This window comes from Saccostrea echinata, unplaced genomic scaffold (assembly GCF_033153115.1).
Source record: "Saccostrea echinata isolate AGI-Se365-2 ecotype Australia unplaced genomic scaffold, CSIRO_AGI_Sech_v1 ptg000032l, whole genome shotgun sequence".
NCBI lineage: Eukaryota > Metazoa > Mollusca > Bivalvia > Ostreida > Ostreidae > Saccostrea > Saccostrea echinata.
The window spans coordinates 7,762,634-7,788,205 of record NW_026889781.1 but is presented as its reverse complement, the minus strand read 5'-3'; the positions used below and the strand labels follow the sequence as shown (position 1 = coordinate 7,788,205).

Genomic DNA, 25,572 nt, shown 5'->3' with positions numbered 1-25,572 from the left:
AATTCAGAATAAACATCATTTTGCTGTGGTTGCAAGGTAGAAGGAGGAAAATACCCCCAAAGCACACTAACTAGCTCCTAGAAGTTTCTAATAAAATTGTACAATTGTGGTTTGATTGGTCGATTAAATGACACATTAAAATAGCTGAAATAGAGTTATTAGCCACATGCTAAATATTTACATCAGTTTCGAGTGTTATTTGAATCAAAGGCATTTAATTAATTTTATTTCTACGACCTCATCAAAGTTATAATTGCTTTTACCCACCCTAAGCCATGTATTACTAGTATTTTCTCAAGAAATTTAGGATACAATACAATTTAGTGTTTAAATGATTTCAATTTCATGATAATTTATTATCTTTTCCCAAATAGGCTGTGTTTGTCTTCGATTAATTGATCGAATGATTCATAATTCATAATGTTGCAATATTATTCCTTGAGTATGAACTGATTAAAATCTTTTTAAAAATCAATTCGTTTTAAACTCTATTTTTTAACAACTATTTTACATAATTAAAAATCAACAGTTTATAGTTTTCCATCTAAATATCGATAAACATGAAAATAAAATACACACAGATACCGAAAAATCTTTGGAGGAAGTGGTGAATACTGAACGCTTCCTGTTGCTAAGTACCAATAAACAATCATAATGCAGGTTACTTCCCTTCAATAGCGGTACATGTTAACATCCATGTAGACTATTTCAGGCACGTAGGAAGCAATTTCAGTTTTTCATTTTTGGGAGGGGGGATTCTTGACAAGCAAAACAGTAAACAGTGCAAAACGGGGATTCTTGACAATCAATAACAAAGCAAAACAAAACGAACTTTTTTTTTTCATTTGTGATAGTATAGACTGGCAAAATTATACCGAGGGGATACAACTGTAAATTATAGCTTTGTTTTCCAAATTAAATTATATACTGATAACATAAATTATATTCCGGTGACCCCCCCCTTATTCTTTCAAGCTTCTTTTTGATTTTTGGTATATCATGCTGTTTAGTACGCAAATGAAATTCCACACTTTTGTATTTAAAATCCAACACCTTAGCTTTAGGCATTTTGATTAGGTTATCTATGCATTTTAACATGAATATAGAAATATTAAGTAATATTAACACAAAATCATATTGAATATGAGTATGTTCTTTTAGTTACTGACAAATCCTCAAAATAATATGCTACAGTTTCTCCCTATATATATGTTTTAGAAGTAAAAAAAAAATGCCCCTTAAAAATGTAAACAAGGGCAAAGATCATGCATTTGCTACTTTTTTTAAAAATACTAAACAGTAGGCTTTAACCCTTTTGCTGCCGTACACATTTCCAGTTCAGATTACGTACAGTGCCGTTACAGTTTTCTATTACGTTGAATCTATGATGTAACGTAACTATGACGTCACAAACAATGTAGGTAAAGGAACGTCATAATCAGTTTTACTTGTGATGTAATGAGTTAACAGTAGGCCCAAAATAGGCCCATGGCATTTAACGTAGGTTTTGAAAATAGGCCCAAAATAGGCCCACGGCACAAAGAATGTTAATAATTAAAGTCACTCATGACTACTCAGACAGTATGTTGTCTAGTATATATATATATATATATATATATATATATATATATATATATAACTCTGATTTAAGGACTAGGGAGACCAGACCATTATATATGGCTTAAGGAGACAATATACAAATTTTTTAAATTTGCTTTTTTCTAAAAAGAAATACCAGATCAAAGATCTATAGAACACCATTTAGTCGACTCTTGCTTTATTTTTTCATAATAAATGCCTCCTAAAAATATATGAAAAAAATGGTCTCCTTAATATTTTATGTTTCTCTCATATGACTTAAGGAGACCAGTGTATATTTTTTATAAATATAACTTGTGGTTTAAGTAGACCATTTTTCTTTCATAGTAATTTCACTTATTATGCATTAATTAACATATTGTTTCCAACCAGAATAGTTGCGGATGGTCATTAGTCAAGGTCAGCAGAAAGATATTTGTGCTAATGTGACTCAACATGATCAGTACAAAACGTTGAATTAAACTAAAGTTTATCATTGCAATAGTGACTTAAATAGAGAGTAGTTGCCCCAGTGACACAGTGGTTAGAGCGTCTGCTCTAGAGTAGCGAAGTAAGGAGTTGATCCTTACGTCGCAGGTTCAAATCCCACTGTGGGATGGGGAGACCGGTCCTTCAGATGAGACCGTATAAATCGAGGTCCTGTGTCGCAGTAGGTGCTGGCACGAAAAAAATCCCTCGATGCTCAATGGCCGTAAGTGCCGATATAGGACAAAATTTGCAGATCTCCACCGGCATGTGGTGGTGTCTCCATTTGAGTGAAAAAATCTTGAGAGGAATGTTAAACAACATACAATCAATCAATATATAGAGAGTATAAGCCCAGAGTAGCTTGTTCTGATATCCACATTTAACTCTCAATGCTGTCGCCCATGTGGTGCAGTGGAAAGAGCCAATGCTCTAGAGTCGTGGAGTTAGTTGATCCTTTTCTCACATGTTTGAATCCCACTTTGGGACGTAGAGACCGGTCCTTCGTACAAACAGAGGTCCAGTGTCGCAGTAGATGCTGGCATGAAAAAGATCCCTCACTGCCCATTGGCCCTGAGTGCCGAGCATAGCTCATTTGCAGCTCTCCATCAGCAAGTGTTGGCATCTCCATATGAGTGAAAAATTCTCCAGAGGGACGTTAAACAACAAACAAACTCTCAATGCCCAAAACAGTTTAACCTAAAAGTGAATGCAGACATAGATTATTCTTTAAACCAAGTATAGTATACTCCATATTGTTTTGTTGAGGACACAAAGTTCACAGTGGACTTCAAGTAGTTTTTCCTGCTATTTATACCAAGCTTCTTTTAAACCATATAGTCACTGAGTGCAATTCGCTTTCCAACTAATTGATGAAGTTCTGACCTATGCCTATATTTGTTTAAATTCTTTCTGATTTAAGAATACATTTGACCAGTTGAAACCAAGAGTACATGTACTACATAAAATTTCAAGGTTGTGATTAAGATTCAGTAAAAGTTATGCCCCATCCAGTATAGCAATATGTGGATGCCATGTTCAATATACATATTTGCTATCATTAAACTTGCAGAGACCATGAATCAAAATAATTCAAATGCTTAAAAATCATTTTATTTTTACTGCTAGTCAAAATACAGTCACTCAAGCATATCCTTTGTTAATTTGAAAAAAAAATGATAGTTTAACATTTATTATTAATACCATACCAAAGCACAAGATAGTGCACTTCTTACATAATCCAATGATTCATGCTGTGATTTCACCTATTTAGATGTTTCTTATTTACAGTTCAGTATACATGATATACCAGTACAATGTGACACTAACCTAGTATCAGCTAAATGGATCATTACTATTCTGTTTTTAAGAAGTTTGCAGGGTAAAAAGTATAATAAAATAAAAATGTTGATACATTTATTGATTGCATATGCTAAAAACTTTTATAAAATATCAAACATTGTATCATAACAGCTTTTACAAATGAATTCAATACATTCAAAGGTACAAAAATCAAATTATTTTCATCCACAGTTTTATCATATTCAGTTGAACAACAGCTACATCTATTATATAAAATGTATGGTAGTTGGCACTGATGGTATATATATCCTGAGCAAAGAAAAAACATACCTAATCAAAGAATACAAAGCTCACTTCTATAAATGTTATCTACTAGTAAGGCAAAGTCCCACTCAACAAACACTCTGGTAATGTATATCACCTGGATCCAAAATCTATGCAAGTTGGTCTGGGTTAGATTTAACTGCTCAATAACCCTGAAAATGTATGTTACATCCAGCATCAGAAGCAGGATACGTCATCTATGTTTACTGATCACCAAAGAGTATATTGTTACTTTGAATGAACCTTCTCTAAAAAACTGGTCATTAATCCAGAAAATCTAAGTCAAATCAAGGATTGGTACCCTGAAACATTTACATGTACATACATCATCTTTGCAGGTTTGTTCAACATAGAGTTTATAATTACATGAGAATAGGACTGCTCAAAACACTTAATCTTGTGGAGTCCCCCATGTGGCGCAAAGGAGAGAGTTTGTAATCTAGAGTCGCGAGTAAGGATTTAATCCTTAAGTCTCAGGTTCAAATCCACTGGGGTTGTGGGGACCAGTCCTTCAGATTAGACCATATAAACTGAGGTCCCGCCTAGCAGTTGATGTGGGCACAAAAAAGATCCCTTACTGCTCAAGGCCCTGAGTGCAAAGTATAGGTCAAATTTTGCAGCTCTCCACCAGCAAGTAGTGGCATCTCCATATGGATGAAAAATTCTTGAGAGGGATGTTAAACAACAAACAAACAAAAACAAAAAAAAAAACACATGAGGAAAATGTAGATCAGGTCAAGCATCTGAAGTAAATCTGTTAATGTGCTTTAATCCATGCAAGTTTGTCCAGGTAGAGCTTAGGAATGAACCTTGCTCCTTAAATTTTAACTGGGATGACAATGCTAGGTATATAATAAGAACTCATCTAGACTGTCCAGAAAAGCTAAAAAATATTTAGCAATTTCTTACTTGCATGATTTAAAAAAATCTGCAATCTAACATTATTTAAAAAAAAATTCAACACATTTTCTAATTTTCAACAAATTCAATGCACTATGAGACGATTTAACATTTCTTAACCACATACACTGTACTTAAAGTGCAATATACATGCATTATACTGTATGTTAAATCTTTACAGTTTTCTTCAAGTACTCTAATAGTATATGAAATATGAAGATTACCAACAGTGATCAAGCTTTAAAGTCCATTGAAACAATACATAATTAGAGCAGAGCAAACACAGACCTCTAAAAACACCAGGTGCAATGGAGGAGAAAGCATTTCCTGCCATGTGCTCCTTGACATGACTGGGCAAATGGAAAAATCCACAAACAATTCAGTGTAAACAATTTTGATGAAAAACATTAGTCAACATTCAACTTAATGATCGATTGAATTTGCTATAACAATTAATTTACACGTAAGTGTACACACATGTATGCATACTAGATGAATTATTTCACAATATCCAAAATTGGACAATAATAGTTTCTAATCTAGCTAGACAACAGGAAATTTTCATTATTACTTACATTACATGAAACTATTGAAGTCTGTGAGCTACAAATTATATCTAAAAATTATACACATTTTAACAAGTGTTTACAGTTTAGTGTATTTATTATACACAAATGATGACTTAGTAATTATGACATACTAGTAAAGTCCACAGATTGACTTCCAGATTTCAGCTCAAAGGCTTGAAGATTTTTAGTGGCTCTTTCATCATTTTTTTTTCACTGAATATTTTCATTTTTATTTTCAAGACGCTGTTTTTGTTGAGGTCTTTTAGCAGTTTGATGCAATCCAAGAACTCCAAGGGCAATTTAAGAACTCCTGAATTTCTTTCTTACCTGGAAAAAATAAAAATTTAAAAGTTTAAAATATATTCAACTTACATGAAGAAAACTAGTAAAACTAGTGATAATGTAATAGACCTTTCAGATGTTCCAAAGCAGCTACATGTATCTAATTAAAAAATATAAAGTTTGAAGTATTTAGAGTCACCTGTACTCTGAACATGGGATATATGTATTTGACAGACAGATGAATGAATAGACTGATCACTATAGAGCACCTTAGTCTTAATTTTCAATAATCTTTATATTAGTGAAAATCAAATAGGAACTAGAGTGTTTCAAGGAATGTATATGTCACCTGCTAGGTATCGTCATTAAAGAGGTAAATAAATCTAAGAGTGGTCAGCTATTAATTTAATATTAGCATGGAGGTTCAAGCATTTGCCTGCAAGGAAAAAAAGGATCCAAAAGTAAAAGACTGGGATAGAATCTGGCAATCAAAGAAAATATGGTTCCCCAGTCCTCAAATGAATAATTTAATTGAAATTATGAGGAATAACTATTTATCATTTTATTAATACACATGTAGGTGCTTCCAACAATCCTCGGAGGAAAGGAATTTCAGACTGTCTTTACTTTAATTGTCACTTTGTCAGTCAACACGATTCATTGTGGAATACTGATCCCAATGTATTTTCATAGTATTTAAATATAAGTTTGTGTGGTAACTGAATTTCATACAGTTTCAAAGTATAGTATCATGAGCTCAAAAACATATATAAATGCTAATTATCAAAACCCTGCCTCTCAAAATTTTGGAGATATAAGGTGTGACAGACGGACAGACAGACACCATGTAAAGTGATCTCTAAGTGTCGTTCTGCTCTGCAGTTGACACAAAAATGAAAGTTAGTCAATTTTTGACCATGTATATCACTTCAGTGATGAAAGGAATGCTGAAGTGGTAAGTCTATCCTAATTATTTGAAAATACGGCAACCCCATTGGTCAGAATATAATACATATGCTGTCCAGCCTTAATTTCATTGGCATAAAGCAGCACAAAACACAATTTGATTGGATGGTGCAACTTGTTTTTCTAGGGGGCGCTGTTGCAACCCTGGAAAAGAAAACAGGACTGGGGCTTGCCCCTAGAGGGCACTTACTGACCGGAAGTAAACAAACAACAGAAATAGCAATACACTAGAAATATGTCCATAGGACATGTATGCCTGCCGAGTGTATAGTAATGCAACATGAAATTTTGTGTTAGTGTATGAAGTTTGATGAGAATATCTTGAAAAGTTTCTTTAAAATTGAAATTGAAATCTAAAAAAAATGGATATAGATGATAAATTCTCACAAAATTATGTATAGATGCATAGCCTTAGATATCAATATTTTAAATGGTTTTAAAACCATGCAAAATGCAAATTGAAGGAAAGTGAGGTCAAGGTCACAGGAAAGGTCAAAAGTTTTTGAAATAGTTGAATAGGTCTTACTAATTATATATGTATCAGCATATTAAGTTTGATAAAAAATATCTTGAATGATTTCTTTAAAACTGAGCTAGTCACAAGCATGGCGCCATGGTTAGAGCGTCTGCTCTAGAGTCGCGAAGTAAGGAGTTGATCCTTATGTCGCAGGTTTGAATCCCACTGTGGGACATGGAGACCAGTCCTTTGGATGAGACCTTATAAACCAAGGTCCAGTGTCACAGTAGGTGCTGGCATGAAAAGACCCCTCACTGCTCAATGGCCATGAGTGCAGAGTATAGGACAGAATTTGCAGCTTTCCACTGGCAAGTGGTGGCGTCTCCATATGAGTGTAAAATTCTCGAGAGGGCCTGCAGATTACCTGTAATGATTGCGCAGCTATGTTTAGGCTTCCCGAAGCTTTAAAATGGGCTCAAAACATAATATGTCATTGCGAGGTTGGTTTTAGTTTTAATTTAAAAGTATTGAACTTAAGTACTTCCAATTTATATAGAGGATTTCCTCGGCTATGTATTAACATATTTGTTATGATATCACATGACTTTGCTGATCACGTGACGGTCATTTATAATTTTTTGAAGTGTTTCATATAAATCGCTTCGGCGAAGTTGATTTACACAATAATTATTAACATTTTGTTATAAAAATAAGCTCATCGTATCCTTGTGTATCCGAAATGTGCTTGGGAAAAGTCATAGTATTACTTAGATACAAAATATTTCCAGAGAAATTCAACTTACCTACAAATTTGAGGGTATTTTCCACACAATATCGTAATCTGTATTAAAACAAAGCCAACACACATTTTTCCCAAGCAAGATTCAGTTAGAGAACAACCTCTTCTTACAGATTTCAACAAAAATTCTCAGATTAATCCTCATTCTTCACCTGCGCCAGACTCTTTTATACACACTAAATAAATTCTACCTCCAACCACGGGTATAAAACAGAGTACATTTCAAAAGTATATTTTTCATAAGCATTTTGAACATGCTGAATTTCAATCAAGGGTAGGTAAGCGGTGTATTTTTAAAATATTCTGACATATACGACTTAAAAAAACCTTTAACGACCCGTGAATTTTGCAATAGCTACCTAGCATTTTACATGCAGTTTCAAATAAAGTGTAAAGTTCATGACACTCTCCCCGTCATAACACCTCAAGATTTCAGTGACTTGACGTCATTTTCCATTATGACGTCATATTTTGGTAGTTCAGAGATGTGAAGGCACAGAGTGCACTGTGATATTCTACGGGAAGCCTAACCTACCTGCGTGACCAAAATCCCTACTAGGCTTTAAACTCTTCATTCTTGACCTGTATTTCGTCAAATAAGATTTTTCCAGTTAATTAAGGTAAAATTACTAATTGTTAAAACTGTAAATGATTTTTTTTTTTTTAACCTGAGCCAGATTTTTACTTTTCTAAAAGTGTCTGTATTTGACTGTTGGTTCCACCTATCTCAAGGAAATGATCTGTAAAAGCTAGTAAATGTTAGAAATCATAATCTGTTCTCTATCTACTATAATCATGAGAAAAGGTGTTGAAAATTAACAGATGGAGATAAAATCAGCAGTCATATTAAAGGCTTTTTTTCAATAATCAATTTATTAGTGAAAATCATAAAAGTATTAGGCAAAAAGGAAAAATAAATGTTGTCATTAATTAACCTTGCATATCTCTACAATTTTCTGATAAGAAAATTATACCCGATGGATGCAATATAATCACCCTTTGCCTGCCCCTAAATTAAATTATGAAATTTTGATAGATTTTGATCTAGTAAGCAATTATTTAAAACAAGGTTCTTTTAGAGGTGCCTAGGGTCGAAATTCATAGAAAAAAAAAACTACAAAAAACGTGAAAACCTATTTCAATCATACTGGTTTATATTTATTACAAATGTCCTCATAGTCAGCATAGCCCAGAACGATAGACCGCAGACTCTCACCATGAACATTTTTAGTGTCCTGGTTCGAAACCATTTGTTGGCACATTTTTATTTTTTCAAACTTTTTACCTGTATAAACACTAAAGAATGAGTGCACTTATGGGCTCCGGTAAAATGTGACAAAATGAAGAATTAAATTAAGCATAATTTTCCATCTCAGATCATTAATTGATATCTAAACCATAAGATTCAACAAATTTTATCACTGAAATTCATGAATATACAAAGAGCAAAGCCATACAATGTGGTAGGGGTCAGCCGACATTCGTGATTTTTTATAGTAAATCGAGGACGGTCATTCATTTCAAAGCTTTTGTTTATTGTCAGCTTAACATTGTACAAACTTGTGCGATTGACAAAAAATGCATTATACATTTATAAAACTTGTGTGAAAGTAGGAAATTTGTACATGATTAGGCTTGTACTTAAAATATTAAAAATGTATGAAAAGTTCAATGTTTTTCCTATAACAAGCAAGAGCTATTTACCTGTATGACCTATGTTGAACCCACCCGTGGAATAAATTATTTAAAATACTGGTAGTCACGTGAGTTCTACCCAGGTAAACATTCCTCAAAGATGTTCACTGTAAAACATAACCACGTTTTGTATCATTATATCGAAGTCAAGCCACATAGAGAAGTTTGTATGTATTTAGTTTTAGGAACACAGGATGGTTAGGAGAGTTTAGTGTCATTAAAATGTCATCATAAATAAAAGTGTCAAACATTTTTAACATTCATGCAAGACAATGGTACTGGTATTGAAAGCCACCTAAATACACTTTTTTTCATTTTAAAATTTAAAGGAACTAATGTTAATAGTTATTGTATTATTTCAAACGCAAGCATGCAAATTTCTTAGTTTGATCACTATGGATACAGGTATCTATACAACTTCATTCGATTTTTTTCTCGGGTAAAATAGCACAAGAAGTATCATTCGGCAAAAGTGGATGCTCTTGTGTATCGAATCAACTGAGAGATATAAACCCCATATGCAGGTGATGAAGGTATATTGCTGAATAAGTAAGGGAAGTTGACGATTGAAAAGTTAAAGTCATTACGTTTATCTTAAAGCTTGGTTGTTAGATTACCATTAATGTAGAACTAAAGCAATACATGAGAAACAAGAAACTACACACATGTGGCCTAAAGTCAGTGACCGGAACATATATCGGTAAGCTTTTTCTAAAGACAGAAACCAATATTGGTCCTATAGGTCATCTCATATTTTTAACTAGAAGTGTTCCTTTGATATACTATATTTTACTTAATTTCTATAGACTATACCCTGAAAAAAAAGGAGGAAAACAGGAACTACCTGTTTAAATGACCCCGACCACCGAGGTTAATCTAAAGTTTGTCCCTGCCTACCTGAAAAACAGACTGCCTCGGGCAGTCAGTAATTTCCAACTCTGGTTATGAGATGCTAAATGTTTAATATTTACAATTAAATGCTTATATTTACATTTTTAAATTCATGATAGATTGAGAAAGTCGATAAAATTATTTCTATATTAAGTCTGTATACTGTATAGGGGGAAAATAACTCGCGGTGTTAATATTCGCTATATTCACGGTGTGAATAAATCCGTGAATTCAAGAAACAGTGAATAAGTTTTCAATAACCTACATGTTATATTTGGAAATTTGAGAATAGACTACGATATCATAGGTAAATATATGTGCAGTGCATGGTCATTTCAGTAATTACGAATCGTACTTGTCATTCAATTATTTTAATTAAAATGCTTGACATTAATTTAGATCACCCAGCAGATAATAACCTGTATTTGTTTAAAAAAAAAAACTGTTTTAATAGCCAACGCTACATGTTTCATCAATCAAAACACTAGGGTCATGGGTTTTGAATACCCGTACGTAACTATGTTACGATGTGTATTTGTTACCTGCATTATCATGTTTTTATCGACATTTTGGTTTTAAAAAATCATTCAAATAACTATTGAACTTGCTGATGTATATATAAATCTACCCTGTTGTTCGTGAAGTGAATACATAACGCTGATTAATGCCTTCTAGCTATGCTATGGATTAAACAGATATAGACATTGAAGGGAGGTACATATAACCTTAGTTATATACCGATTCTGCGAATTCAACAAACCGCGATCGTGTCAGAGGAGAGAAAAACATGAAAATTACAACCCCTGAAATTAATCCCCTATACAGTACTTCAACCGAGAAATTAGTTGAAACTGGTTCCAGAAAAGAAGCTGAAAATGTTCAATAGTTTACAGACAATACTTGACACATGATGACTGAACAAGAACAGATAGCAATAAGTAATTTAAATGACTCAGGTGAATTATAACCTGTTCAATCTTAGATCCATCTTTTTTCTAATACGAGGGTTGATCCAAAAGTTCATGGGATTTAATTATTTCTAAAATTTTATTGTGATTTGATGAAAGCAAACAATAGGCATATTTATAATATAGAGTCATTATGCAACAATACTGGAAAATTTCACCACGTTCCAATTACCAATAAGGTCACATGAGCTTTCTGAACACTGATAGTTGTAAAATCCGGGGGAGACTTCGACATAACGTCAAGTTAAGTAAGTCATGTCATGTTATAGGAGCATCTCACCCTCATGTTCAATTCAACTAAGTAATTCTACAGAATATTCTGCCTTTTTCTCTTTTTTTCTCTCAAGAAAAGCCTGGGTATCCACCAATCAACTTATCTTTATATTACACTCATATTTCAAAAATACTCCCCATCTTTCCATATGATGTTCCAATTTCAGTAGCAAAGTCAAGCACAGTATGTCAGTGGTCAACATCCATCAACGCTTAATTTGTCTACGAGAAAAACAGACCCTCCAAAAGCAGCCACACCTTTAATCAACCTCCATGGAAGTTCTATTGTTCTTAAATTTCTCACGCCACTGGAAAATCAGTTGCTAAATGCATTTTTCTCCAGCCTGTATCAGTAGTATACCCCATTAAGTCAGAGTGTTCCTAAGATTTTAACAAAACTTATAACTTGACTGAAATGTGACGTTCTCTAACAATTAAAAGATGAACAAGAAATCATCAACTAATAATCTAAATATCAAGTTAAATCAGTAAAACTCTCACAGACAGATATATTAGTGGTCAAGCAATCGTAATAATGACAAAATTCTCATTTTATTTGCCACTTAGCGCAGGTTTTTTCTTATATCACATATTAAGAATTAAAATGATAATGAACGAGTAAATGTCTCCCCTGCATTTTAAAACATCCTTTGCTATGGCAACTGCCATAGAGTTACTATCATTAATATTTAAAATATTTTTTTATTAAAAAAATTCAAGAAGTGTCTATATTTTTATTTGTAATTTTCAACCACTTTCACTAATAAATAAATAAAATAAGAAGAAATTCCATGAACTTTCGGATCAATCCTCGTACATGTCAGTCATTAAATTTATATAATATACAGTATGCATAAGGGAGACCAAATGTATTATTACTGCATTAAGGAGACCAACCACTATCCATATGTAAATCAGTATTCAACCACTTTCACTTAATAAAAAAATAAAATATGAAGAAATTCCATCAGCATTTGGATCAACCCTCGTACATGTCAGTCATTAAATTTATATAATATACAGTACGCATAAGGGAGACCAAATGTATTATTACTGCATTAAGGTGACCAACTACTCTCCACATGTAAATCAGTATTCAACCGCTTTCACTAATAAATAAAAAAAAATATGAAGAAATTAGTGATGAGACATCGGTTAATTTTCATAATTGATCATCGGTTGGAATTGGTTACTGCCTCTGATGCGATTTCACCGATTATAATCGGATTTCTTCATAGTTTTGTATACAAAAAGCAGACTATTACAATAATTTCATTTATTTCTTTAACATGAATATATAAAATACATAATATATTATTTTCTTTGTTGTTTTGCTTCTTTTACACTTTCTAGACCTAAAAATATTTACAGTGGACACCCAACATGGCTGCCTAGCGGCAGAAAACGAACTTCAAAAAGCTGTGGGGGGAATTGATCACTCTATATTTAAGGTAAATGTTGACTAAGTTGCATATTTTATATCTCAAATAAAAGATACAATTAATATTTTTTGAATAAAAAGAATCAGCTGATTGATCAAACCAAAGAGCAAACACAGATTTGGCAGAAAAAAAATTCACCCGGGGGTAAATTGAATGGGTCGGTCGAGTTATTACAGGAAACAAAAATAATTTTTTTTAGGCCCTATATATGCATCTTCGGTTCTTAATCACCTCTGCTTCGTGCTAGTTGGCTAGTATCAGATGCAGATGCCATTTTCTTTCATTAAGAAGAAATAAATTTTAAACCAGAAATGGATAATTCCGGAATGTATTGTATTAGAAGTATGTTTCCGATGATCGATTATGAAAAACTATAATCGATCATCGGAATCAGTAGCATTTTTTTTGTCGACAATCAATGTTTTCTGATTATCGGTACAACACTAAAAGAAATTCCACGAACTTTTGGATCAACCCTCGTACATGTCAGTCATTAAATTTATATAATATACAGTATGCATAAGGGAGACCAAATGTATTATTACTGCATTAAGGAGACCAACTACTATCCACATGTAAATCAGTATTCAACCACTTTCACTAATAAATAAATAAAATATGAAGAAATTCCATGAACTTTTGGATCAACCCTCGTACATGTCAGTCATTAAAGGGGGAGTTTCGATAAGGCCGTTTTTCGGCCCCTCACGAAATTTTATGAAATTTTGATATTTTGTAGAAAAACTTCTAAACTTCCTAAAAATATGAAAATAATTTATGTTACGCATTTTCCGGTCACGTGATAATTGAAAATTTAAGTATACCCCCATTTCGTATATTTTGGGAGTAGACATTTTCATAGGGGGAAAGTGGATTTTTTAACCGTCAAAATCGTAAATGAAATAGGATAAATATGAATAAAGACATAAATTAACCAATCTCAACAATTTTTTTACGGAAAATGGTGTTTATCTTATGCGAATGTTTTTTTAAGGTGCGATATTTTTCTGGTGTGTCAAATGTTACTTTTCTTTAAAAGAGGATGGATTTAACTTATGAAACGTAAAATATATAGAAAGATTTAACATCATAATTAATCGACAATTTATACATAAACTATATAATCAATATTTAACATTTTCCCATACGAAAAATGCAAATGAAAAAATATGTAGACATGAGATAGGTGAATGCAAAAACGTCATATACAGGTATATGCACTACATTTTCATCAATAAGGTTATACAACTACATGTTTTATAAAAATATACCTTAGTATCATAAAATTGAAATTAAATAACATGTTTTGAAATAAAAAGATTAAAAAATATTTTAAATACATACATGAATAAAAAGTTTACTTAAAAGCATCATATTGCTAGGTAAGCCAGTACATTGTAGGTGCAAGGTAAGAAAAATATTTTATCTGGCGTTCGCCACATAATTATTTGGCGGCCGCTAGAAAAATTGGCGGCGGCCAAATAGTTTTCCTGCGGCCACCACATAAATGACTGGCGGCGACCAGAAACTTATCTGTTGGCCGCAACATAAATAACTAGAATCCGACAAATAAGTTCCTTGCGGTGTAGACATGTAATCTAATAAAACATAAATCTAAAGTTATGAGGTGAAAACCTTATGAAGTGAATTTTCGTATGAAGTGTAGATTTTATCTTTGCTAATAAGGCATGAAACTCCAAGATTTGACTTCAAAGAGAAGTTGTAGATGTCGTTAAGATGGCTGGGGGGTTGTGGCCATTTTCAGACTATATTGATCTCCTTCAGAAGAAGAGCTCCATATAAAGATATACAAAAATGATCAAATTTTGAAACAAAAATGTATGAAATTTTTCTTTGCCAAATAATAGTTGACAGCTTAAGATATCATATCTAAAAAATTAAGTTATATCTGATGGTTAATTTGTTGACCCCCCAGCCTCCTTAAAGGCAGAGATTTTAAGCACCGCCTTCGAAAATACCTGGTCTGTGTACCTCTGTCAATCAAGTGCATTGAGGTATATCATTGGGTGCTACAATTTGATTGGCAAAAACACTACAATTTTATCTGGCGGCCGCCAGATATTTCAATGGCAGAAACTTATCTGGCGGCTGACAGATAACATATTTTTTTACCTTGCACCTACTGGCTTCTGTATATTGCAATGTATTTGATAATATGAATGATATTGATTACAGTCAAAAGTATTTTATCATGATACGTAATATGATGGAAAAATCTATAATGCATTAAATTTTCCTTCTCATTATGAAACTTATAAGTATTTGCCCACATAGATCTGCATTATGTTTTCAGCGTAACTGAGAGAATCCCAGCCAGGACTTATTTCCTCTCGCTTCTCAAATCTCCAGAGATACTTAAGTTTTTACACCATTTCTAGTCACTTCTCATTTAGAGAGTTCTAGAATTCATTATATATGATTTGCTAGAACAGAGCGCAGTTCGAAATGCATGTGAAAATGCCAAAGATATGTGTTTAATCCGTAATCAAGCAGACATATGCCCCTAGACATCCAGACTTAAAACAAGCCACGTTTCCTATATCAACCACACATAAATACATGGGCGCCTCTCTAGCATGTCGGAGCGTGGATTTCTATTTACAAGAAAGTCAAAAATATAACTATGCATGATGAATAACGTTAAGGAATGGACTTGCTCGAAAACTTATTTTTTGTTCAGTCAGTAGGAAAATGTAAGAAAGATGCAGCATCTGAACCATGTCTGGTAATGTGCAATCCTAGATGCATCATCAATGCAAGTTTGGTCACAATGGGGCTTATAGTTATATAAAAATGAGACCAGCTTCAAAATCTTTAACCTGCTCACTTATTAATGAAATGTAGGTCATATCCAGCATCTGAAGCAATATAGTAGTGTGCATCATAAAGCAAGTCTGGTCAACAAGTGCTTTCAGCTGCTCTGCTCCAAAAACTTAAACCTGCTTTTAAAACATTTACTTGGACATTCTTTGACTAAAAATCCAGCATCTGAAACCTGACTGGTGACAAGGAAACACGCTGGATCATGTGACTCTGATTAATATAGGGCATAGATATACTTGAAAAAAAAAAATCTGCTTCAAATACTTTTACCTGAAACACCGATGCCGACGGTATTACGAAAGCTCCCCCAACTTCAAGGAGGTGAGCTAAAAATGTGATGTTAACGTTATACTTTGGCGACAAAAAAAAACTGTCGAAATGAAGATAGGATACGATAATGTTTTCTACTGTTAATATAATCGAGAATCTTCTTTGATTTAAAAAAAAATGCTACTTTTGGCCTAGTATTTTAACACAGAGTCAGATCAAGAAACCAGGAGCTTCTAATTTTAGATATGCAAATTTTATGCAATTTTCATTTTTTTGGATATGAAGTGCACACGCGACACTCATCATATTTCAAGAAATTAGTGTGCAGAGTATATCTAATTACTGAAAAAAATTAGGTGAGTGTCCCTCATGCACTTCATATTCTAAACATCGATTTTTAAATGCCACCCTCTTATATTTTCCCATAAGCCTAATGTTAACGGATCTGAGGGTACATCTAAGTATGTATCAGCTACGTTGTGAATTCATCTCATATTAACCTCTGAAATGTAAATAACTAAAGTTAATATATTTTTCTTGAATTCTTAACTAGTTTTGAAAAAATAAATTGAAATTTATTTTTATGAAAAAAAGTGGGCCGCTGAGCGACCTTATCGAAACTCCCCCTTTATATAATATACAGTATGCATAAGGGAGACCAAATGTATTATTACTGCATTAAGGAGACCAACTACTCTCCACATGTAAATCAGTATTCAAAACTTGAGATTTTAATACCCTAATAATTTACATGTTTAGTTACATGAACTAAATCTATTTACCTTTGTCATAACTCAAGAACTGTTTTACATTCAGCCAACTTTAACATTACACATGCATACAGTGTATGCCATGCATTAGGAAGACCAGATGCATTACTTCAACATTAAAGAAACCAACTACAATGGAACAATTAGACAGTACATGTATTCCAAAAAGTTCATTCCAATACCATAGTAATTTCCCTTAATTTGTTTGTATTTAGATGACCTAAATCAATTTATCTCAGCCAGAATTGGAACAAAAAAACTAATCATAAAAGTGGCCAAACACATGAACAGACAGATGGACATGATGATTCCTATGCTTATATACTCCCAAAGTTGCCAAAGTAGAGCAGATGCAGTGGTTAGAGCGTCTACTCTAGAGTTGCGGAGAAAGAAGCTGATCCTTACATCGCGAGTTTGAATCCCACTGTGGGACGTGGAGACCCGTTCTTCAGATGAGACAGAGGTATTAACCGAGGTCCCATGTCACAGTAGGTGCTGGCTCGATAAAGATCCCTCAATGCTCAATGGCCGTAAGTGCTGAGTATAGGACAAAAATTTGCAGCTCTCCACTGACAAGTGGTGGCGTCTCCATATGAGTGAAAAATTCTCAAGAGGGACGTTAAACAACAAACACTCTACACCCAAAACTTTGTTTGCAGAAGATTTTGTGATACATGCTTTACAAGTATACATATTGTTCATAAGGGAATAAAAATGCTATAATATATCATTAAGGAAAGCAACTGAAATTAAATGTGCACTTCTAATTGAACTAAACAAAATTACCCTTTGTCAGAATGTAGATTTATAAACAGGAAGGCTGTTTTTCTTCATTTTTCCATGTCAGATTCAGACTGTTCTTGAAAAAATTCTGGCATTCACCCTGTAAAAGTGAAGAGTGCAGATAATAAAGAGCTTCTAAATAAACTGCATAATATTTAAATGATCCACTTAAAAGGGATAACAAATGCATTTAACTCCATCAAGGAGACCAACTGATATCCATATATATATATAAATCAGTACATGTATTTTAATTGTGATATTTTAATATCCTAGTAATTTACATGTTTAGTTTCATGAAATAAATCTAGTTACCTTTGTCCAATGACCAATGAGCACAAGCACTGATTTTTCCTCTTTTTTTTTAACGGAATCACCAGGGCCAGTCTGCAGTCCATATGATTCTGGCATATGTACACTCTGTAAAATGCATATTTGTACCATGTACAGGCATATGAACAATATTTCTATACTACATACATGCATCATTAAACTAAATAATCTTTTTTTTCTAAAATTCATTATTCATAGTGTTTTGCTGTTAGCAAAATTCAACAAAAACTATACCGTATATATACTTGCCTATAAGGTGGTCCACCTATAAGTCAGTTGTATTTTTTGAGGTTATTTTGGAGGGATTTGCTATTGACCCGCTTATAAATTGGTACAACTTTTTGCCAGAATCAATTGACAATTTCAAATCAATGCTCTGATGTTTTAACCTGGTTTCAAAATACTAATCTTTTTATGACTCACCTATAAGCTGGACATAGAATATATACAGTACCTGCATTATACATGCATTAGGAAGACCAAATGCATTATTGCAATATTAAAGAGACCATTGTGGCAAAAGAAATCAATGTATGAATTGTATTCAAAACTACGGGTGTACTAATTTGTCTGAAGTATATCATGATATAATGTGATACACAAAGACTTTAACAGGATATGTACATATACCCACATGCCTAAATGTAACAACAGGAATTATCGTTCTACAATAATTTATTGAAATTGCCAATATGAATAAACAAAAGCAAACTTTGTTTCGATTGTATGAACTTTAAGTTTTCTTTTTCCACTACGGTCAGATAATCTAACTATCCCCCCTGGTTGGCTACCGGGTCCTTCGTTAGACTGCCTTATCGGACATGATATTTACTGAAGATTTGATTTTTGGTACTGACTTTTATACTCAAAGTAATGTCTTTAATTGTTTAATTTCTTGAGGTCAATATCACTTTGATGTGTTCAGTGTTTACTTTGATATGTAATGATGTGTATAAGCGTGTATTTTCGATAATTTAAATTTCTAGTACAGTAATCGTCCCCAAGCTGCTGTTTCATTATCGTGTCATAGTATCTCTGAGAGTGCATTTTATTAACACCTCCAAATCACCTGGCCTGCGTAATTAAATTTAACTACCAAAAACAACAGCTTGGGACTAATAAGGTGTGATTATCAGCAATGGTCCCATGAAGCCTGTGCTAGACCTAACGGAAACGTTCAACAGACCGTAAAATTAGCATAATGGGATTATTGTGTACTAAGGTGTGAATTCAGTGGAGCGAGAATTTGTTGGACTTCGAGATAACGCATGTGTTTATAGCACTTGGGACCGTAAATCTACTTCAAGATAAGCGAGGTATTTGAGATTTCCATGTTCGAGATACCGGGGTTTTTTAAAATCATAAATATAATAAAAACGGCTGGGACCGTTGATTCACTTCGAGATATCCGTGGTATTCGACATACCGGTGTTCGAGATACCGAAGTTTACCTGTATATCGATATGTATCTAGATTAATGAATATATCGTATCAAAAACAAGAGGCCCATGGGCCACAACGCTCACCTGAGCACATTGGCTAGGAAAAAGCACAAATCACTTCAGTATTGAAAAGTTTAAAGGGGAGGGGGCTTGGATTTTGAACTACCTGAGGATGCTTCCATATCAATATTACAAATGGCTTTACTGTTCTTGAGCAGAAGATTTTTAAAGATTTTTTTCCTATATATTCCCTTGTTAAAAATTTGATCCCCCATTGTGGACCCTCCCTAACCCCCCCCCCCCCCTCCATCATTTGAACAAACTTGAATCTACACTACCTGAGGATGCTTCCATATCAATATGACTAAACATGGCTTTTCCGTTGATGAAAAGATTTTTTCCTATATATTCCTAGGTAAAAATTTGATCCCACATTGTGGCCCCACCCTACACCTGGGGTTTATGATTTGAACAAACTTGAATCTACACTACCTGAAGATGCTTCCATATCAGTATGACAAAACATGACTTTGCTGTTCTTGAGAAGAAGATTTTTGAAGTTTTTTCCTATGTATTCCTATGGAAAACTATGATCCCCCATTGTGGTCCCACCCTACCCCCAGGGGTCATGATTTGAACAAACTTGAATCTACACTACCTGAGGAAGCTTCCATATCAATATGACAAAACATGGCTTTGCTGTTCCTGAGAAGAAGATTTTTCAAGTTTTTTTTCCCTATATATTCTTATGTAAAACTATGATCCCCCATTGTGGCCCCACCCTACCCCCCAGGGGTCATGATTTGAAAAAAACTTGAATCTACACTACCTGAGGAAGATTCCATATCAGTATGACAAAACATGACTTTGCTGTTCTTGAGAAGAAGATTTTTGAAGTTTTTGATCCTCAATTGTGGCACCACCCTAACCCTGGGGGTCATGATTTGAACAAAGTTAAATCTACACTATCTGAGAATGCTTCCATATCAATATGACTTAACAAGGCTTTGCTGTTCTTGAGAAGAAGATTTTTCAATTTTTTTTTCTGTATATTCCTATGTAAAACTTTGATCGCCCCTTGTGGCCCCACCCTACCCCGAGGGGTCATGATTTGAACAAACTTGAATCTACACTACCTGAGGATGATTCCATATCAATATGACTAATCGTGGCTTTGTTGTTCTTGAGAAGAAAATTTTTAAAGATTTATTCCTATATATTCCTATGTAAAACTTTGATCCCCCATTGTGGCTCCACCCTACCCCAGGGGGTCATGATTTGAACAAACTTGAATCTACACTATGTAATGAAGGTCTCACCTAAGTTTCAACTTTTACAGCCCAGTGGTTCTTGAGAAGAAGATTTTTAAAAGATACCACTAAATTTTCACTAATTCTTAATTATCTCCCCTTGAAAGAGGGTGTGGCCCTTCATTTGAACAAACTTGAATCCCCTTTACCCAAGGATGCTTTTTGACAAGTTTGGTTGAAATTGGCCCAGTGGTTCTTGAGAAGAAGATGAAAATGTGAAAAGTTTACGACAACGACGACAGACAACGGACAAATTTTGATCAGAAAAGCTCACTTGAGCCTTTGGCTCAGGTGAGCTAAAAATAACTTAATTCCAATACATTTTGGGCAGGCAGTTTTTTTTATGTAATTCTGTGAAAAACTTGGGAATTTCAATCACCAAAGATTATATTTACCGGTAATTGTTTTGAATTAAAACTGATCAAAAATGATATAATCATTAAGGAGGTAGCACATCTTAAAAAATGATTATTACAAAATCATAAAAATACATAGACAACTTTACTTAACATGTTGATTTTACAGTCAAGAAAAGTTTGAATTTGAAGTGTAATTTTTAAAGACGGTGAGACAAAAAATTAAAAATGAGAAAAAAACAATTATTATTTTTATAAAATTCATGCATAATGATTTATAAGACTTTTTTGATAGAATTGTTAAAGAATTCAATATATTGCATATCGCATTAAAAAATGTCTTTTTTTTTTTTTTTTTTTTTTTTTTGCTCAATACACAGCCCTAGCAAAAATGATATACAACAAGGACTTTGATTGGATTATTAACATTCATTCGATTGATCATAATTATTAACTGTTATTGCACTTTCATTTTCAAAATGTTGTTAGGTACATTGTTTGTTCACTCTTTTGCATTGATATTATAATTTTATAAAAGAGTATTTTAGCAGAAAAAATTATCAATTTACCTTTCTTGGAATAAAGACATGTTGACCCTTGAGCTGAGATTTTCTCTCTTTCCATAGATTTGTTACACTGGGGTCCACATGATACTAGCAGAGACCCTGTAAAAAAGGACTTAACTATGGAAAAGCATGAAGAATATATGCCTATTATACATATCTTAAATTCTAATGAAAACAATGTTTTTTAATTAAGATCCATATATTTCTAATGATTGACATAATACAAATTCAAAATAAAATATGCATGTCTATATTATACACTATACCTTAAGCAGACCAATTGCATTATTACATCCTTCAGGAGACCAACTTAAATCAATGTTTGAGAACTACTTGTGAGAACAATAAATTTGTCTACTTTACAGTACTAAATGTACATGGAATCTATAGGATCATGTTACTTAAATTGACCTGCCTTAGTTCAACACAGTAATTTAACAAAGAAATTGAGCCAAAACAAAATTTTAAGACTTTTTGAACAGTGCATGTTCCTATCATTTCAAAACCATTACCAGTAAAAATGCTAATATAGGAAAATGATGACAATTAATTAATATTGTACTTTCAGGTATATTAGATGAATTAATCTGATTCGTCAAGAAACATTTGTTAAAAAGCACTATTATCCGCTGAATAATGAAGCCACGCCCAGTGTCACAACAGTCAACATTGCTTGACGACGGGTGATATTCCAAAAAATAGTGACTGCGCAGATTTATGCGCTCAAAGTTCACTATTATTTGTATTTGTATAAAACATTCAGTATAATATAATAAATATTGCATGTAGTTGAGTGTAATATTGAAAATTTTCACCCCTCGAAAACCAAATACGTAAAAAAGGGGATGGGTTTCTCCAACTTCTACATAGTTTCGCCCCTGCAAAAACTGGTATAGACCTTGGATATGTTTAAACGGGCTAAGAGAAATCAAATGCATCAAGAGTACTTAATTGTTTTTACCCAAGTTACATGCCAAAAAAGATTCAGAGAGACGTCACATAAAGTTAATGTTGATTTGAACTGAAGTTAGGGTGTCAAAAGTCATTCACATCCAAAAGTGACATTGATCATGTGTGGTAGATAATAAACTCCTACGGGCTAAATATGCTGCCATAATCAAGTGAGGATCTTTCCCTAATCCTATATATAAATCCATTTAGTACAATATTATATGCACTTAAGCAGCTGTTTATGACATTGTAAAATTATATAAACAAGACCGGTTTATATAATTTATATCAATTTATATAATTAATAATATAATTTATGTAATTTTATCAAGATAAGTGTATGGGGTAGAGGGAGCAGACATTGAGAATCAATGTTGTCGGACCTCATGAAACTAAACTAACAGTCTTCCAAATAACCCGGGAGTCCAATGCCAGAGACCTGTTAAATTTGCAGCCGGGCTTGTAAAAATTGCCAAATTACATGTCCGAAGAGGGCATATGTGAATCTTCTTTCATTGTACGATCTTTACTTGCCATTTACTCTGTCCTACCCCCATTATTCGCTTAAACGTTGCTATATGTAATGTCGATGGATTGCCTGTCTACATTCTCGATACGACCTGTCAAATGATTGTCAATCTAATCATTGAAGTGTTTAGTTTAACCTATTTGTTTTCTCGAAGTTGCTTGCTAAATTACGAGATGTTCATCCATGCCACATACTGTGGCACTACAGTCATGATCCCATTTCTGAAATTCAGTTCAGCTAAACCGGCCAACAAATGACCAGCATGCAACTCAAAAGTTATTTATGAACAAAAACGCTTTAGAAAATGGCAATCACAGGCCATGGTTGGTTTACGACGCTGAAAAAATTAATATAAAACCTTTATACCTAATGGGTTTTTTTTGTTGCACAATACTGGTAAATGTAAGAATTTTGAGTAGGACATGTACAAATTTGAATGAGCTGGGTAAAAATGATAGGTCTACATGCCCGAAGGGCATGTGCTGAAAAAGAATTGTTGTGAAGACTGAACTAAAGCGACAGCGCCGGGTGATCATATAAAGTCCCCTTTATTACATAATAAATTGGCAAATTATCAACACATCAAGCTAAAATTTCCAACATATCTTAACAGTGAGAATTTTTATTTTTTAAGTTGAAACCTCGTGACCTGTGAAAAAAATGAAATTTGTATCCCATCTAAAGTCTTAAAATGTATCAAGGTAATTTTCGATACAAAAATGCGGTTGGGGTTATAAATGAAGGATAAATCCAGAGACCTCGGAATGGAATACTCTGAAGTCTCTGGTTTTATTCTACCCCCAACTGGAAGTTGTATCCAATCTAAAGTCTTAAAATGTATCGAGGTAATTTTCGTGGAATAAATGAGTGCTTTACAATAAAGAGACTCGACCAGAGATGTCTGAAACGATTTATTTGACAAGAAAAAAGTCTCTTGAAGCGAACGATGTCATTTTAAAGTAGGTTAATGATTGATAATGATACATGAACAAAATACGAGCTTGAAGCGGGGGTGCCTGAAATTGAGTTAGATACCTTGTGGTAAAAATAAGTAGGGGTGCACCGTATATGAAACAAGTGCCTGTGATTGATAGTCTGAAATTTCTCTTCACCTAAATATTAAAAGCTTGCAGTGATCGCTATAAATCTATACAACAGTCAAGTTACATATGGTAAACTAACATAAAAACAAGATTACAACAGTCATGATTACAGAAGGTATATTTTGAAGACTCTAGGTCAGTAGGTGAATGTAAACAGGTAAACACACGTGGGACAGTCACCGCAAATATGAACCACAAAACGACTTATAACATTAAAATGTAAATATTCATCTGCACACAGATTTTTGCATAATAATAATAATTTTTAAAAGTGTAAATTAAAATATAAAATAAACAAACCTCAAACCTTGTAACAAGGCTTGTTTCCCTACAATCTTATTCTGGTTCTCTGTGGTTCACTGAAAATGCAGGGAACCAGGCTGCGTTATTAACTCGTACACAGATTTGTTGATACGAATAAACCTATAAACATATATACGAAATAAGATATTATCATAAAAAATGAAGAATTTCAAATTGCTTGAAAAATTATCTTTATGTAGTTTATAATAAATGGTTGTAATTGTTTATTAATTTCTATCTATCCATTAAAATTTTATACGTATATCAGCTTAATATGTATCCGTCTGAAAAATTATTGTTATTACACTCCCTGTCACATCTTCATAGTTAAGCCTGTAAGCATGGTAAGTAGGAATCAATTTCAGTTGAAGGGGACCAAAACCAAACATTTTTCAGTTTCATTTGGTGGGGAGGGGGGGGATATAAACCTCAAATGATTATTTTATCTCTGTCACTGAACTGCTGAAAATAATGAAGGGAACTAGGCTGCGACAATGATTTGTTGACAGAATTAAAATACGAAATAAATTATCATACATACGAAATAAAATAATTTCATGAAAAAATGAAGAATTTCCAATTGCTTAAAAAAAGAAGCTTTTCATGTATGTGATTTACAATAAATGTTTGTACTTTTATATTTTCTATATATCCATTAAAACTTCACAGTATCAGTATTTCACTATTTGTAAACATTAACAATAATATTAAATAAATGTTACACTCACTGTGGCTTTGACTGAGTTACTGTCACATCTTCATAATTAAACGAGAATATTCCCTTCCGTAAATATTGCTATATATATCTGAACTGTTACCAATTCATCTTTCTTTGGTGAAAGAAAACCTCAGGGATGGAGAATAGGCCCGTACGTAATTTAGTTGGAGGGGGGGGGGGGTGAGCACAACCAAACAACATTTTTTCAGTTTCAGGTTGGGGGAGGCTACAAACCAAAAAAAATTTTAATAAGCAAAAGAAAAATACATTATCAGAGGTTATTATTGAGGGGGCCCAAAAGCAAAAGAAAAATAGATCATCAGAGGTTATTATTGAGGGGGCCCAAGCATAAAGGAGCAATG

At 33.2% G+C, this 25,572-nt stretch overlaps 1 long non-coding RNA gene across 1 annotated transcript; it reads right to left on the bottom strand.

Moving 5' to 3' along the window:
• Positions 1 to 3,463: 3,463 nt before the first annotated feature.
• On the bottom strand, positions 3,464 to 24,613 carry LOC133197983 (uncharacterized). Its single transcript, XR_009722475.1, has 5 exons — positions 24,490 to 24,613; positions 21,610 to 21,705; positions 17,915 to 18,019; positions 17,603 to 17,699; positions 3,464 to 5,486 (listed from the first exon to the last, which is right to left on the bottom strand). It is a non-coding gene; the product is annotated as an uncharacterized LOC133197983 (long non-coding RNA).
• Between the last annotated feature and the right edge of the window lie 959 nt (positions 24,614 to 25,572).